Raw genomic sequence first — 16,971 nt, 5'->3', positions numbered from 1 at the left:
CACATGGATATACTACTGTATCAAGGTCTTCCATTTACTTAGATCTACATACTACATTGAAACAACGTGCTAATGCTGTTTGCTGCAACATGGATGGACCTAGAGATGATCATACTAAGTGCAATAAGTCAGACAAAGACAAATACCATATGACATTGCTTATATGTGGAATCTAAAATATGACATAAATGAACTTACCTACGAAACAGAAACAGACTCACAGACGTGTGGTTGCCAAGGGGGAGGGGGGAAGGGGGATGGAGTGGGAGTCTGGGGTTAGCAAATGCAAAGTATTATACATAGGATGGATCAACAACAAGGTCCTACTGTAGAGCACAGGAAACTCTATTCAATACCCTGTGATAAACCATAAGGGAAAAGCATGTGAAAAAGAATATACATATGTATATAACTGAATCACTTTGCTGTACAGCAAGAATTAACACAACATTGTAAATCAACTATACTTCAATAACATACATTAATCATATAAAATGAAATGAAATTGAGTGCTTTTCTTGGTGCTGAGATATTTTAAAGGATAATCAGAAGTTGACCATTTCAACCTAAAGCCTGGCGTAAATGCTTCAGCCATTACTGCCCTGCTCTGTAAAATACAGAAACCATGTCAAAAGAAAAAGAAATCCAATTGATAAAGCCCAAACATTGGTTCTCTGGGGGCCATTTCTTAGCACTTGTCTGTTCTTTGGAACTTAAGCCATTGATTATAAAGGAATGGAAGTCTTTTGAGCTTGAAGATATCACTGACCAAGGACCAAATGTAATGTTAATTTCTTGCCTTGAGATTCAATCACAATGTAGGCAATATAAATTCAGTCTACACAATCTACCTTAGGAACAGAAGATGTGATTTCAATTTCTTACAAGAGATTTACTGTTTTTTCACCCAGGGTTCAGACAAAAACAAGGTTCCTCATTTACCCGAGCTGTGTGAAGTTTCATATTAATTTTCTTTTCATTGTGGGGGAAGCTCTCGGAGGATCGTGGCCTCGTGCAGAGATGCCAGTTCCAATTACCTGCCTCGTGCAGGGCAGCTCTGCCCCTCACAGCCCCGGGCTGCTCAAAGCCCCAGGCACCACGAGGTTTCAATCAACCAGAGGCCTTGCTGAAGCATCACCCCATGTCCTTATGTATATCGTTTTCTCATTTCATTTCTGGCACTTGGATGTTTCTCTTTTATGCAAACTCAGTGATGCCTTGTTAAATAAATGTTATCTAGATCCACCATTTATAGGTTTTTGGCAGTGGAAATTGGCTCTATTTGTTTTTAATTTCTTTAGCTTAGGCAGCCTTGTAACTATAAACTGGAAATAGTTTCAAATGGTGTGCTACTTGGCTTTTTCACTTTGATATGATGGCCGTTTAAAATCTGATTGGTAAGTTCAAAATCCATTAAGGGGATATATTTATTTGTCTTTATAGAACTACAATTCAAGCAATGCTATCTGGTGAATAATGATAGCTTTTTCTATTAACCTATGGCCCAAATACATAGATTCCTGCAGTCATGGGCATGAGTTATTTCTCCACTAAGAAAACAACTAATTTGAGATAGCCTCATCCACCAGAGGGCAGACAGCAGAAGCAAGAAGAACTACAATCCTGCAGCCTGTGGAACAAAAACCACATTCATAGAAAGATAGACAAGATGAAAAGGCAGAAGGCTATGTACCAGATGAAGGAACAAGATAAAACCCCAGAAAAACAACTAAATGAAGTGGAGATAGGCAACCTTCCAGAAAAAGAATTCAGGATAATGATAGTGAAGATGATCCAGGACCTCGGAATAAGAATGGGGGCAAAGATTGAGAAGATGCAAGAAATGTTTAACAAAGACCTAGAAGAATTAAAGAACAAACAAACAGAGATGAACAATACAATAATTGAAATGAAAAATACACTAGAAGGAATCAATAGCAGTATAACTGAGGCAGAAGAATGGATAAGTGACCTGGAAGACAGAATAGTAGAATTCAGTGCTGCAGAAGAGAATAAAGAAAAAAGAATGAAAAGAAATGAAGACAGCCTAAGAGACCTCTGGGACAACATTAAACACAACAACATTCGCATTATAGGGGGTCCCAGAAGGAGAAGAGACAGAGAAAGGACCCGAGAAAATATCTGAAGAGATTATAGTTGAAAACTTCCTTAACATGGGAAAGGAAATAGCCACCCAAGTCCAAGAAGCACAGAGAGTCCCATACAGGATAAACCCAAGGAGAAACACGCCAAGACACATAGTAATCAAATTGGCAAAAATTAAACACAAAGAAAAATTATTGAAAGCAACAAGGGAAAAATGACAAATAACAAACAAGGGAACTCCCATAAGGTTAACAGCTGATTTCTCAGCAGAAACTCTACAAGCCAGAAGGGAGTGGCATGACATATTTAAAGTGATGAAAGGGAAAAACCTACAACCAAAATTACTCTACCCGGCAAGGATCTCATTCAGATTTGATGGAGAAATCAAAAGCTTTACAGACAAGCAAAAGCTAAGAGAAGTCAGCACCACCAAACCAGTTCTACAACAAATGCTAAAGGAACTTCTCTAAGTGGAAAACACAAGAGAAGAAAAGGACCTACAAAAACAAACCAAAAACAATTAAGAAAATGGTAATAGGAACATACATATCAATAATTGCCTTAAACATGAATGGATAAAATGCTCCAACCAAAAGACACAGGCTCATTGAATGGATACAAAAACAAGACCCATATATATGCTATCTACAAGAGACCCACTTCAGACCTAGGGACACATACAGACTGAAAGTGAGGGGATGGAAAAAGATATTCCATGCAAATGGAAATCAAAAGAAAGCTGGAGGGCTTCCCTGGTGGTGCAGTGGTTGAGAATCTGCCTGCCAATCCAGGGGACACGGGTTCGAGCCCTGGTCTGGGAAGATCCCACATGCCGCGGAGCAACTAAGCCCATGTGCCACAACTACTGAGCCTGCGCGTCTGGAGCCTGTGCTCCGCAACAAGAGAGGCCGCAATAGTGAGAGGCCCGTGCACCGTGATGAAGAGTGGCCCCCGTTTGCCGCAACTAGAGAAGGCCCTCGCACAGAAACAAAGACCCAACACAGCCGAAAATAAATAAATAAGTAAATAAAAATAAAAAATTTAAAAAAAAAAGACACATGCACCCCAATGTTAATTGCAGCACTATTTACAATAGCCAGGTCATGGAAGCAACCTAAATGCCCATTGACAGACAAATTGATAAAGAAGTTGTGGTACATACATACAATGGAATATTACTCAGCCATAAAAAGGAACGAAATTGGGTCATTTGTAGAGACGTGGATGGATCTAGAGACTGTCATACAGAGTGAAGTCAGAAAGAGAAAAACAAATGTCGTATGTTAACGCATATATGCGGAACCTAGAAAAATGGTACAGCTGAACCGGTTTGCAGTGCAGAAATTAAGACACTGATGTAGAGAACAAACGTATGGACACCAAGGGGGGAAAGCGGCGGGGGGTGGGGTGTGGTGGTGGTGGGATGAATTGGGAGATTGGGATTGACATGTATACACTGATGTGTATAAAATGGATGACTAATAAGAACCTGCTGTATAAAAAAGTAAATAAAATTAAATTCAAAAAACAAAAACAGAAAACATCACTCTATCAGGCAAGTTTTACCCAAATCCTCAAACTGAGAAAAGAAAAAAGAAAAAAAAACAACTAATTCAAAGGGCTGAGTAGAAATGTTAGAAATGACAAGACTTCAAACAGCAAGTTATTAAAGAAAGCATATCATGAAGGAGAGGTGGAAGATTATTTACATGATGCACAAGCTAATTAATTAAATGCTATATAATAACTTACCGTTTTACCTCATTAACACAAGACCTAATTTCCCTTTCTATTTATTTTTATCCCATTTGTTGTCCTTTTTTCTGTTTTTGTTAGAAGAACTTTTCAAACCTTTTTATGAACTAAACAAAACAAAACATATCGGAACCAGTGATTTCCCAGAATACGAGGTTCCCTAAGTTCTACCTCAACTGAATTTCCAACCAAATCACAAAAGGCAAGGATTTTCTTTGTTTTATACTATGATTAAGGGCCACCGTATTTTTGGTTTGTTTAGTCCTCTCTCAATTAATTAAAAAATTTTCTTCTTAAAAAATGATATATGTGCTTCAGGTCAAGATAAAACACACCTATAATCCTCCCTTCTCTTCTGTAAAATAATATAATATTTATTCCAAAAAATAAATAGAATTTTTACTCTCTCTTATCTCTATGGAAGAGAAAAAGCCTATGCTGAACACACTACTAGGATGTCCTGCAAGGAATGATAACAAACTAATGGTATTTTACCACTCCCAGACTCTCACTGGAAGAATAAATTAAAGATATGCTCTGACAAGAAGAAAAATGAAGGTGGAAAGAAAAGTGAGATGTAAAATGTAACGATGAACATGAAATCAGTTAAACATGTTAAACACATTGGTAAATTTAAGTAAGTATTATCTACTTATACGAATGTGGAAAGACAACCTGAACCTATTCTAGATAACAATAACGTAGACAGTGGAAAAACCAGTAAATTTTAGAGGACTGTTAAAGCTTGCTAAAGTCATCTTTCACAGGGATAATGATTTAATTTTAGAGTTTTGCTAACAAATTATAAAACTAAGTATTGCACTGAAGAGCTCAGGTTTACACTAAAGAATACCAAAGGAATGTATAATGCCCTAAGCTCTAAGATAAGTGAAAAAGCACATAAAACAACCTGATCAATCTAATAGAAGGCATGAAGAGAAAAAGCAAAGCAAAGGAATGAATGGTAAACAGAAAACTCAAATTAAGCTAAAACAAAGGAATACGTTTATAGTAGGAGTTTAAAAATACAAAGAAGACAAAAGGAAAAATAAAGAATGTGTGCTGTTTTATGGTCCAGATATAAGTATACTCCACACTTTGATGTACATCCTTTCAGTTTCCTTTACACATATTATGTAAACATTTTTTCAAAAACATACCATATAGTATACATACAACTAGCAATGCCTTTCTCTTAACTATCACAAACATTTTATGTCATAAATACAAGAATATACAACATAATTTTTACACAGCATTCCTTTAACCAGTGCCTCTTAACCTGGAAATTGATCTGGCTTCCAATTTGTGTATAATAAACACTATTATAATAAGAAATATTTGCCCATATCGAGCCTAAAGTGTTTATCCTGCCAAGATATTCTTTGAGATGCAGTTATATTTTATAAACTAAACATCCCGGATTCCCTGGGTCGTGTAGCACTGCAGTGTGCATTTAGTGAAAGAAATCCACATACAGGTGGACCTGCAATTCAAACCCATGTTGTTCCAGGGTCAGCTCTACCTGGGTCGGACACGGCCAACTCTTTATTCCATCCCCTAAACATACGTTGAGTCATTTTCGATGCTTTTTCCAGTCAAACGTGTCCCTGTATAAATAAGCAATTTTTTTTTTCATGGGATGCTCATGTGGTACAAAATAACGACTTTCATGGAAGAACCAGCACTTCATAATGTATGAAGGGTCAGGTCTGAGACTTGGAAAGGTCCTTGAAGACGATGAGGCCCGGTAGTCATAACCTTGACCTCACGTTGGAATCACCAAACAGATGCTAAAAACAACAATGGTGACGCCTGGGCCTCAGCCCAGAACCGTCAGATCAGGAGCTCTGGGCTTGGGGCCTGAACACTAGCACCTTGTTTATGAAGCTCCTCAAGTGATTATAATCCTACAGTTCTCGATTCAGCCACACGCACTAAAATAAACCAGGGCCTGACCGCACACTGATCAAATCAGACTCCCTTTTGGTGCTGCCTCAACACTTTTTTTTTTAAATTGAAGTATAGATGATTTACAATGTTGTGTTAATTTCTGCTGTACAGCCAAGAAACTCAGTTATACATGTATATATATCCTTTTTTCTATTATTTTCCATTACGGTTTATCCCAGGAGACTGGATATAGTTCCCTGTGGCTCTACAGTAGGACCTTGTTGTTTATCCATTCCATACATAATAGTTTGTATCTGCTAATGCCAAACTCCCAATCCTTCCCTCCCCCAGCTCCCCTCCCCCTTGGCAAGCACAACTCTGTTCTCTATGTCTGGGAGTCTGTTTCTGTTTCATAGATAAGTTCATTTGTGTCATATTTCAGATTCCTCATATAAGTGATGTTATATGGTATTTGTCTTTCTCCATCTGACTTACTTCACTTACTCTGATCATCTCTAAGCTCTCCAGGAGATTCTAAAGTGCATTCAAGGATGAAGATCACTGATATGCTCTATCCCTCTCATTCTGTTGCCCAAGGTAATCCAGTCCTTAAAACTGGGATCAAAGCTGTTCTCTTGATCGGTGGCCTCTGGGCTCTTTCCTTCCACAGGTCTGGAAGCTTCCTGCTGCCAGAAGTGGGTGTCTCCCCGTCTCTCATTGCTCAGGCCCATCTCTCTGACTCAAATGCCACATCTATTCTTCCTGCCAAATTCTTCCCCAGCTCCAACACGAAGCCTCAGCACCCCAGCTTTCCCCCTAGTTCCTGTAACATGTATTATCTATATATCCTATTTGGTGTCACAGAAATAGAAACACTTATTGGGCACTTGCTGTGTATCAGGGACACAGAGCCGTACCCATCACCTCATTTAATCTTTACGAGGATTCCGGAGAATGTGTACAGTTATTTACTCCAAGTTCCTAAAAGGATGAACTTGAGGCTTACCAAGGTTAAGAAACATGCCCAAGGGGTCTAGTCTCTGGTAGTGCCTCAAACTATCTGTGTCTTCCTGATCTTGGACAGCAATCCTCTTCATAATGTAACTACCCAGTAAGATTCTTGATGATCTTATACTTTTCACAGATGAAAACCAATGGAGACAAATACCAGACAGGAGTATTTACCATGTATGAACACAAACATGCGGAGGCCTTGGTCTCTCCCCTCCTGTGAATACTATTAGTATGAATGGAATTGTGTTCTGCCAGAAGTCATATGTTGAAGTCCTCACCCCCAGTACCTCAGAGTGCAACCATATTTGGAGATAGGATCTTTAAAGAGATAATCAGTTTAAAAGGATTTCATTAGGATGGCCCCTAATCCAACATGCCTGCTGTCCTCGTAAGAAGAGGAAACGTGGAAACACACAGAGAAAAGACAACGTGAAGACTCAGGAAGAAGACAGCCAAGCACAGGCCAAGGAGAGAGGCCTAGACAGGTCCTTCCACGGCCCTCAGAAGGAACCAACCCTGCCGACACTTAGATGCTGCAGTCCCAGCCTCCAGAACTGGGAGAAAGCACATTTCTGTTGTTTAGACCACCCAGTCTGTGGCACCTTGTTACAGCAGCCCTAGGAAACTGATACACTCTTACTGTGTACACGTCAGCCTCAGAAGAGTTTATGAGAATTAAAATGAGATCTGTCCCTTGGTATGGAACAGGTACTTTTAAAAAGATCCAAATGCGGAAGTTCAGCTTAGGAGGTAGAACAAGACATTCAAAGAAGAGGGCCATAGGCAGTAACTATTCAATGCAGAACGGCAGTAAGAGTCAGATGCCCCGTAACATAGGAAGAAGAATGATACACAAGGTAACATCTGGATTTCCCATCTGGCAGTCAGGATCAGGGAGTCAGGATCCAGGGATCCAGCTCCTAATTCCTGGACGGGATTGGTGAGGGCCAAGCGTTAGTTCCAGAGGGACTCGGGCAACAGGATTGGACTCGGCCACAAGCATCCAGGGACGTGGATCTAGTAACCAAAACTAGGCACGAACCGGGGGCCTGGTCTCTGGAATACACTAGAAGCCAGATTGCTAGGGCTGGGCCTCAACTGAGGACAGAACAGCAGCAGGACTGACTAAGTGTTCGTCCTCAGAGGTCTGGTGGGATGGTACGGGGCCAGGATGCATTCCAAGCTCTCCCAGCTGCAAATGGAAAATGGCGGCAGCGGCAGGGAATGCAGTGACTTAACACCCCCCATGTTCCCTTCTCTGTTCAGCAGTGTGTGAAAGGGGAGATTCTTTGTTTCCGAAGTCTCTCTCAGGCCTACCATTCTGTTATTCTGTGAAATTGAACCCAAAGTAAGGACAACATTTTCATTCACTGGAAAAAATGGGTCACAAACATGGAAGTATGATTCTGCATTTTAAAAGGATATTCAAGCACAAACCTATGAGATAAAATAGGTGGCACTGAAATCTTCAATATCAAATCTTTTTCTAAACGCACTTGGAAGCACAAATGTTTCCCCTTAAAATGTCCTTCAATTGTACATCCATTCAAACACTCCACTCTTAAAATTGTAAGCATACATGTCAAATTTGTATGATTAGTTTTGAAAATCAGATGTAACCCAGATTTAACTGAGGGTCTCCTGATTCCAGAATAGAAATCTCTTTCAGATGTAACTAAATGACTAATATTTCTAGCCATGGATTAATTTGGGAGAAATATTATTGGATATAATCAGATTAGATTTACAGACTTAATTTCTTTCCTTTTTATAGAACTTCTTTTTAGTCAGAGCTCCTGTTTTAGAGTCAAGGAGACTTTCCAGTCGTTTATATATTAGGCAGAAATTGTAACTCTGAAAAACCCAGCTCTTTACCATGATGTTTCCCCAGATTTTCTTATCTCATATTCTTAGAACATTAGGAATTAGCATGCTAGCTCAGAGCCCCCAACACAGTTATTTGTGTCCCCGCAGTATCTCTCTAAGATGTAAATTACACAGATGATTAAAACAGCTAACGTCCATTTCATACCCACTGTAAGAAGAAATTAGTTCTCAGACTCCCTGGAAGGCATCTAAAACAAAGCATCTAACACTCTAAATCCTGGCTCTGTCGGTAGTTGAAAGGGAGAATTAAATTTCTCTTTCCCACAGCAACAGTAGGAATCAGTGAAAGATTAATGTAGAAAAGGTCAAAGAGAAGGCAAGGCTGTCAGAGTTCCACGTAGATCCACCGCTGTTCTGAGATTCTGGTGGGTAAAATTACGTGAGGTCCCGGAAGACACCAAAACTAGTTACTCACAACTTAATAAAGGGGATGTTAGACAGCAATGTTCTGTTTTCCTATTTTAATGGATATCAAATTCACACATGCACCTGATGAAAATTAGAATAAATAAGGGCTTGCAATTTAGCTACAGTATCTCATTTCCCCTCATGGTCTTTCTGCCCACACTGTCAATTCCACTTCCCAAGCTTATTTTAAAGTGTTTACTTTCTTAGTTGTTCTAATGAAAAGCACTCTAATTTTTAAGTAATTTTCCTCTATCCATTGACCGCTTTATTTGGGATATTATCCATTGATTTCTAATTTTATGATATTATCTACGGTAAAAACCAATGAAAGAAGAGACTTTAGCTCACTGTTATGTTGATATCGTTTTGCTTTCAAAAGCCAATAGTTTTATTTCTCCTTATATATTTCTATTTTTAAGTAGCCTTAATCCTCTATTTCTTGGCCTAAACTTTGAACAGGATCTTGAACATTTTAGATGAGAATATTCATAAACTTATCTCTAACTCTCTGTTCTCCAGATTCTCTCATCTCTCATATCTGTCAGTTTTACCTTTAACATGGACAAAATATTTATCTTCAATTGTGTAAAAACAAACAAAATATATATATATATATATATATATATATATATATATATAAACTATACACACACACACACACACACACACACACACACACATATATTCAATGTGGAAGGGGGTTTATTCTAAAAATTGAAAACCAGTAAGTGGCATTTATAATATTATTACATGTAAATGCTCTAGGACCAAGTAAAAACCAATAATTGGCAGAGGTTAAATTTCCTTTTCTACAGATGAACTGTCAGTCTTCCTGTTCACTCAGAGGAAACATTACCTAGGTTAAGAGTCAAATGGACTGTATCAACTAATAAAATAATGTCACATTCTTGTTTGCTTCATGTTTGGACCATGATTTTCCTTAACAGTTTTTCTCCCTCAGCTTTTGACTGTTCCTCTTTATTGCTGAAAAAGAAACAGCCTTTCTTCACCGGGTCAATAACATCACGTAAGTCATTAGTCACTGGATATTTCTTGGTATCCAGGATATTCTTCTCAATATTCTCTTTGGAGCTTCCTGGAAATGATCTCCAGTTTTAATTTCGACAGATTGCTTTCTGCACACAGCATCATTTGGGGATTTCTTTGCATTGGACTCCTGGGTCAGCTCCACTCTTTCTTCTTTCTCATTTGTCCCACTTTCATGATTATTCTTCTCAGTTGTCTTGAGTGCATACATCTTTAAATCATTTTCTCCTAAGCAGGTTGCAAAGTAGGTTTTCTGAGAACTGAGAGTTGACTGATGGTTTAGATGTGAATAGAACAGCAATCTCAGAATGGTTTCGCTCCAAACTTTGAAGGCATTGGTCAATTGTAGTCCAGAATCCATTACTGATGAGAAGTGTAAAGACAGGTTAACGCTTATTGTTTTGTACACAACCTGGTTTATTGTTTAACCTCCAAAAGTTTATAGATTTTTCCCTGTTTCCTTGGCATGTTTACTGTTGTTGAATTTCCTCTTATGTTTCATAGCTGATGTCTGGATTCATCCTTTGGGCATCCCCAGGGTCGCATGGGCTTCCCTGTGGGTTATCTTCATGGTTGCCTCTTTCTGGACCCAAAGGAGTTTACAGATTTTATATCAACTTTTATTTGAAGGTCTCAGATCATGATACTTTGCTTCCTGCTTAAGATTAATCCATACCTGCAGGCAAGTGTGTTATCTTTAGTCCAGATGCACGGTCTTGCATTTTGTCCAAATATCTCTGCCCAAGCACTTCAGTGCCATGGGTCTGTGTACCCAGAGCTTTCTCTTTGAGTTTTGTTCATAATATTATTATTTAATTATTTAAGTTAATTATTTATTATTTTATTTTTAATGTCAAAAATATTTTGCACAGAACATCTCTGTGTTTGGGTGGGGACGTTGCCCTCCACCCCAGCCCTCTCGCCTCCTTGGCAAGCTCCTCTGTCCCAAAGCAGGCTACTTTCTCTTTCTATCAACTATTCATATTTCACTTCCTTCCCTCTTCACTGTTATGGGGTCTCATGGGGTAAGAAAAATAAATGCTTACATTTCAGCAGCCATTTAAAGAGGAAGCCCTTTTAGGTTGTAATTGTTTAAAGGTTATAATTTTTTTAGTGCCTGTAGCCAAATTCTTACCACAGAACCTGATTTTATCTTGGGGTCTCCTGTCTGTAAAGTCCCCAATAAGAGTCCTCTGGATAGCCCATAAAAATATCACGGGGGCAGGAACCACGGCTGTCTCTATATGTATCTATGTTTATGTCTGTATTTATTTATTTAATCACTATACCTCTAGCACCGTGTGCCTGGAATGTCACAAATCTTTATACATAACTTGTTTAACATCATATAAATCATGTAATATTTATGTAATGTCACATAGAAATTAAAACATGACTACATGAATGATGGCCACCTTCTTTAATTGCAAACCCCCTTGAAGTTACAAGAAAAAGCACTAGGAGCATTAAAAGAATATAAAATGCATTTTCTGCTCTCAAGAAACAGAAGTAAATCAACAACTCCTGGGTAGAATTAAAAGTACTATGTGAGGGCTTCCCTGGTGGCACAGTGGTTAAGAATCCGCCTGCCAATGCAGGGGACACGGTTCGAGCCCTGGTCCAGGAAGATCCCCCATGCCGTGGAGCAACTAAGCCCGTGCGCCACAACTACTGAGCCTGCGCTCCTAGAGCCCACGAGCCACAACTACTGAGCCTGCGAGCCACAACTACTGAAGCCCGTGTGCCTAGAGCCCGTGCTCCGCAACAAGAGAAGCCACTGCAATGAGAAGCCCACGCACTGAAAGGAAGAGTAGCCCCCGCTCGCCGCAACTAGAGAAAGCCCCTGCACAGCAACGAAGACCCAACGCAGCCAAAAAATAAATAAATAAAATAAATAAATTTATAAGAAAAAAAAAGTACTACGTGAGCGGTAGGCATTATACTGCTGGAGCCCAAAGAGGAAACTCCCAGTAGTTTTAGTTTAATGACTAAAGAATAATACAAAGTGTTGCATGAATTAGTTACATTTAAATAGTTTAGTACCTGATTGTTGCGAGGGTACTCAGCTCTTGTTCCTGATTCCACAATGTTTAACTTGTCAGGTACCCAAACTTAACAGTGAATAGCTCACACTGCCCACAACCTACGCCCTGGTCCCCTGAAACTGTCTTTGTCTCTGGAGGAAAATTCAACCCTGTGCTTGAAGGGCTGTCAGTCTCACTTTTCAACCACTCATTGTTTGCTAGCCTTGCAGGTATCATTTCTTACCAGTCATCCAGGTACCAAATGCTCCTACAAGGACTGCTAAATGATGCTTAGCAGTAACAGTTACAAACAAACCGGTTAGCCCGTGTTATACAGGTTGACCTCAGGCGCCAGTCACAGAGTGCTTTAAAAGTTCAAAGGCAACATTAATTTGGGTTGTATTTTCCCCATTCACTCCAAGTCAGCAACAAGGAGAGGATTAAAAGGGAAGGAAATCCTGTTATCTAATGCCAGGCTCTTCTTCCAAGGACTTATACTTCAAGATCCTTGTAAGTATAAGTGGATTAAATCCCCGATCCAGGCAGCAATGCTGTTTCTTTGCAGCACTGGTGCTGTTTCCTTCTCTCATCCCCATCGGCACTGCCTGCAGCTCTTTCTTTCTCCTTAAGCCTCTTGACTCATTTCCTTAGGGGCACAGATCCTCACTAGACTTTGTCCCAATGGATCTTATTACACATTTCATGTAAATCCAATTGCTATCTTATTACAAGTAAGACTTAGTTCACTGTTATTCTTCTGCATAGAGAGATTTATATGAGGTAATTCTTATAATCTAAGAAATGAGAAATGCCCAATTTTTCCCAGTTGGCAAAGAAAGAGCAGTATGAACACTGAACAAACAGCATTCACTTTGAAACATGTGGTAGCTGACCTCAATTTTTAGACAAGCCCACTAGATAGAGCTCACTGATAATCCGTGTGTGTGTGTGTGTGTGTGTGTGTGTGTGTAATTACACTACACACGAAGCATCCTATTGACTAGCAATGCTGTGTTGTCTTTCAGATGCCATTTGCCCAGGGAATCTTTTTTTTTCTTTTTAATTGAATGTCTGGACACAAAGCAAAACTGTATCAATATATCTGTAAGGAATGTTCCTTTGAGGCATTTATTAAATTGTACTTCATTGTGTAATTATTCATTTTTTAAAAAAAAATATTTATTTATTTATTTTTGGCTGCATTGGGTCTTTGTTGCTGCGCGTGGGCTTTCTCTAGTTACGGCGAGTGGGGGCTACTCTTCCTTGCGGTGCGCGGGCTTCTCATTGCCGTGGCTTCTCTTGTTGCAGAGCACGGGCTCTAGATGTGTGGGTTTCAGCAGTTGTAGCACGTGGGCTCAGTAGTTGCGGCACACAGGCTCGGTAGTCGTGGCTTGCAGGCTCTGGAGCATAGGTTCAGTAGTTGTGGTGCACAGGCTTAGTTGCTCTGCGGCATGTGGGATCTTCCCAGACCAGGGCTCGAACCCGTGTCCCCTGCATTGTCAGGCGGATTCTTAACCACTGCACCACCAGGGAAGCCCTGTAATTATTCTTTATTGTTTATTTCTCTCAACAGAATGTAAGCTCCATAAGGGCATGAAGCATATTTCTTTATTTTTAACATCAGTATATCTACTGAAAGTGTTAAATCCACATTTGCTAATAAACATACAAACCAACTCAGCATAATGATAAGGATAAAAATATAAATGGTGAGAATAGTGCACACGTATTAAGTAGATGCCTTGTGCCAGCGCTATGGTCTGACTGCGTCCCCTCAAAATTCATGTGTTTAAATCTTAAGCCCCCCCAAAATGATCGCATTAAGAGGTGGGGCCTTTGAGAGGTGCTTAGGTCACAAGGGTGAAGCCCTCATGAATGGGATTAGTGCTCTTATAAAAGAGACCCCCCAGAGCTCCCCAGCCCCTTCCCCCATGTGAGGGCACAGCACGAAGGTGCTGACTTCACATGAGTCAGGAAGAGGGCCTTCACCAGAACAAGACCATGCTGGAGCCTGGACCTTAGACTTCCCAGCCTCTGGGACTGTGAGAAATTAAAGTTCTGTTGTGTATAAGCTACCTAGTCTGTGGGCTTTTGTTATAGCGGCCCAAACAGATTAAGAGAGCCAGGCACATGTTAGATATTTACTTTATACGTGTAACTGATAGCGCGAACAAGCAAATGCACGGGATATAGGTGAAATGCAGCTTTTCTCTCCCACTGCTCTTGATATTTACTCCATGGGGACAACCTTCCCTGACCCTGAAGGTCACAGCACAGCATCGGTTCTCTCCTGGGAAGACATCTCTTCCCCTGATCACTCTTCATATAATAAGAGTGATCAGGGAAATTCACCGGAGCCTGTAAGGTATAAAATGGGTTCTTTTACCTCTTCCTTGTATATTTACATGTGGGTGGCGATCTCAGCTTCACCGCAGTATTAGATCTATGGCGGACATGCCACAGGCCACAGCAGGAGGGAAAGAATGCTAGCTTAGCATCCTGTTATAGACGCATGAGCTCATTCAAACCACTCAGTAACCTGACCAAGTAGCAACTCTTATCTCCACTGTGCCAATGAGAAAATGGAGACTTAAGGAGGTTAAGAAACTCGTGCAGGGTCACAGGGTGCTGGAGATGATCATGGCTGGTCCCCAAGGGAGCCCTTAGTTGTCAATGGTGGGGCTTGGCAGTAAAGTCATTAATAAATATTACAGATGGTAGAATTTCTAACGAAGGCTGAAATAGGAAAATGTCTATGCTACATTCATAGACGTTCAGAATGAGATTATTTATACATGAAGAGAAAACAGGGCAGTCTGTATCAGATGATGGCTCCTATGTTTCCGGAGGGGAAGACTGAACCCCAGCTTCAGAGGTGTATAAACCCCAAGCGGTCACCCAAGTGCCCGGAATGAGAATTCCCAAGAAAGGGAGACAGCGGCTAGAGGCAGTACGTGCTTCACATCACACCAGCCCCATCTCTCCACTCACCCACACCACCAGTCATAATCTGTTGTCACCGTGAATAATTTTGAATTTCAATTCTAATTCTATGTGTCTTGTGATTTATTACACATATTCAAGAGGAGCTGGTGTAGACCCTTCCTTTGAGGAGTGGGAAAATACACATATATAACTATACCTATACCATCCCCATCGGGGGTTATCTGCACACCCATTAAGCACATCCACTTACATTTTTACTTCACACTTACCTTACGACTTAAGGGGAAAAAATACGTGTTCACAAAACAATACTAAGGCATGAAAGGCAGCGAGAAGCTACTCACCATCTGACTTTTAAAAAACCTATAGACCATATGCAACTTACAAACGTCAGTGATGAGAAGGGGAGATGAAAAAAACCAAACTCACCCCAGACACGCATGCATTCCAAAGACAGCTATTTCCACTTGAGTTGCAGTAATAATAGCGAGAGAGTGAGCTTTCTTAATTGTTCCCAAATATAGTATAAGATTGCTGGGGGCTATATATGTGTGTACATATATATATATACACACACACATATATATAGAAAGAAAGAGACAGAAAAAGAGAACAGAACGGAGGGAGAGAGGGTGGATCCACATGCATGCAGTTTGCAGGCAGAGAAGATGAGGAAGTGATTCTCTTTATAAAACATAATATTAACTGTGTAATTACCGATTCTAAAGCAAGCCAAAAACTGTAAAAATAGTCAGTCACCTCAACATATGAATTCGTTAAGAAAAACACCAAGAACCCCAGCACTACAACACAGACGATAACCACAACCACTGAATTTACTGCTGTGGCCAGTTTAAATCTAAGTGAACAGCAGCAAAATAAGGAGAATCTTCAAAACAAACACGTGATTTTAACATTAAATTGAAGTATTTTCTAGACCAGTGCCACTTAAAGGCATTTTCTGGAATGATCGCTCTTGAGCACTACTGGGAGTGGGGAATTGAATTTTTAATTTTATTTAATTAATTTAAATACCTACATATAGCTATGGTATTGTACAGTGTAGGTTTAGACAGAAAAAAAAAGTCAGCCCATCACGAAATGTTCCAAAATCTTTTGGACTGTAATAGGTAAAATGAAATCTGTACTCCAAAGTTACTACCAAAACACGGTATATAACATCTGCATGATAGAAACTTTGTAACTTGTTGACAAATTGTAAGAAAGAGTCATTTGAAACTTGAAAAACGCTACCTCTGTGACTGGAGCATTACACCACTGAAGTGTAAAAGAAGGTACACCTCCTTTTGTCAGCCAAATAAACCCACCCCCGGGAGCTTCCCTGGTGGCGCAGTGGTTGAGAATCTGCCTGCCAATGCAGGGAACGCGGGTTCGAGCCCTGGTCTGGGAAGATCCCACGTGCCGCGGAGCGACTGGGCCCGTGAGCCACGACTACTGAGCCTGCGCGTCTGGAGCTTGTGTTCCGTGACAAGAGAGGCCCGCGCACCGCGATAAAGAGGGGCCCCCGCTCGCCGCAACTAGAGAAAGCCCTCCCACAGAAACGAAGACCCAACACTGCCAAAAATAAATAAATAAATAATAAAAAACAAACAAACAAAAAAACCCACCCCCGAATAATAACTTAAAAACACAAAACTGTGTATTGAATTTCCAAGAATGACAGCAACCAAAATCATGAAGAACTCTTGTAACCCCAATTTGGCGCATGTGGTTACGTTTTTTAAATCCTACTTCCGAAGGAAAAAAAAAAACAAATATATATATATATATATATATAAAAAAAATATATATATATATATAAAGGACAACCTTCCATCCGCTGCGAGGCTGGCCGGAGCATTCCAGGTCCCACTTTTCTCCCCCACTGTTA

At 40.1% G+C, this 16,971-nt stretch overlaps 1 protein-coding gene across 11 annotated transcripts in view; it reads right to left on the bottom strand.

The window, feature by feature from the left end:
* Nucleotides 1-16,971, bottom strand: part of RIMS1 (regulating synaptic membrane exocytosis 1) — a 467,913-nt gene that overhangs the window by 193,789 nt on the left and 257,153 nt on the right. The gene's annotated exons all lie outside the window — the stretch shown is intronic.

This window comes from Eschrichtius robustus, chromosome 9, assembly GCF_028021215.1.
Source record: "Eschrichtius robustus isolate mEscRob2 chromosome 9, mEscRob2.pri, whole genome shotgun sequence".
Taxonomy (NCBI): Eukaryota; Metazoa; Chordata; class Mammalia; order Artiodactyla; family Eschrichtiidae; genus Eschrichtius; species Eschrichtius robustus.
Note: the sequence above shows the minus strand (reverse complement) of the source record. Positions and strands in the feature narration are given on the sequence as shown.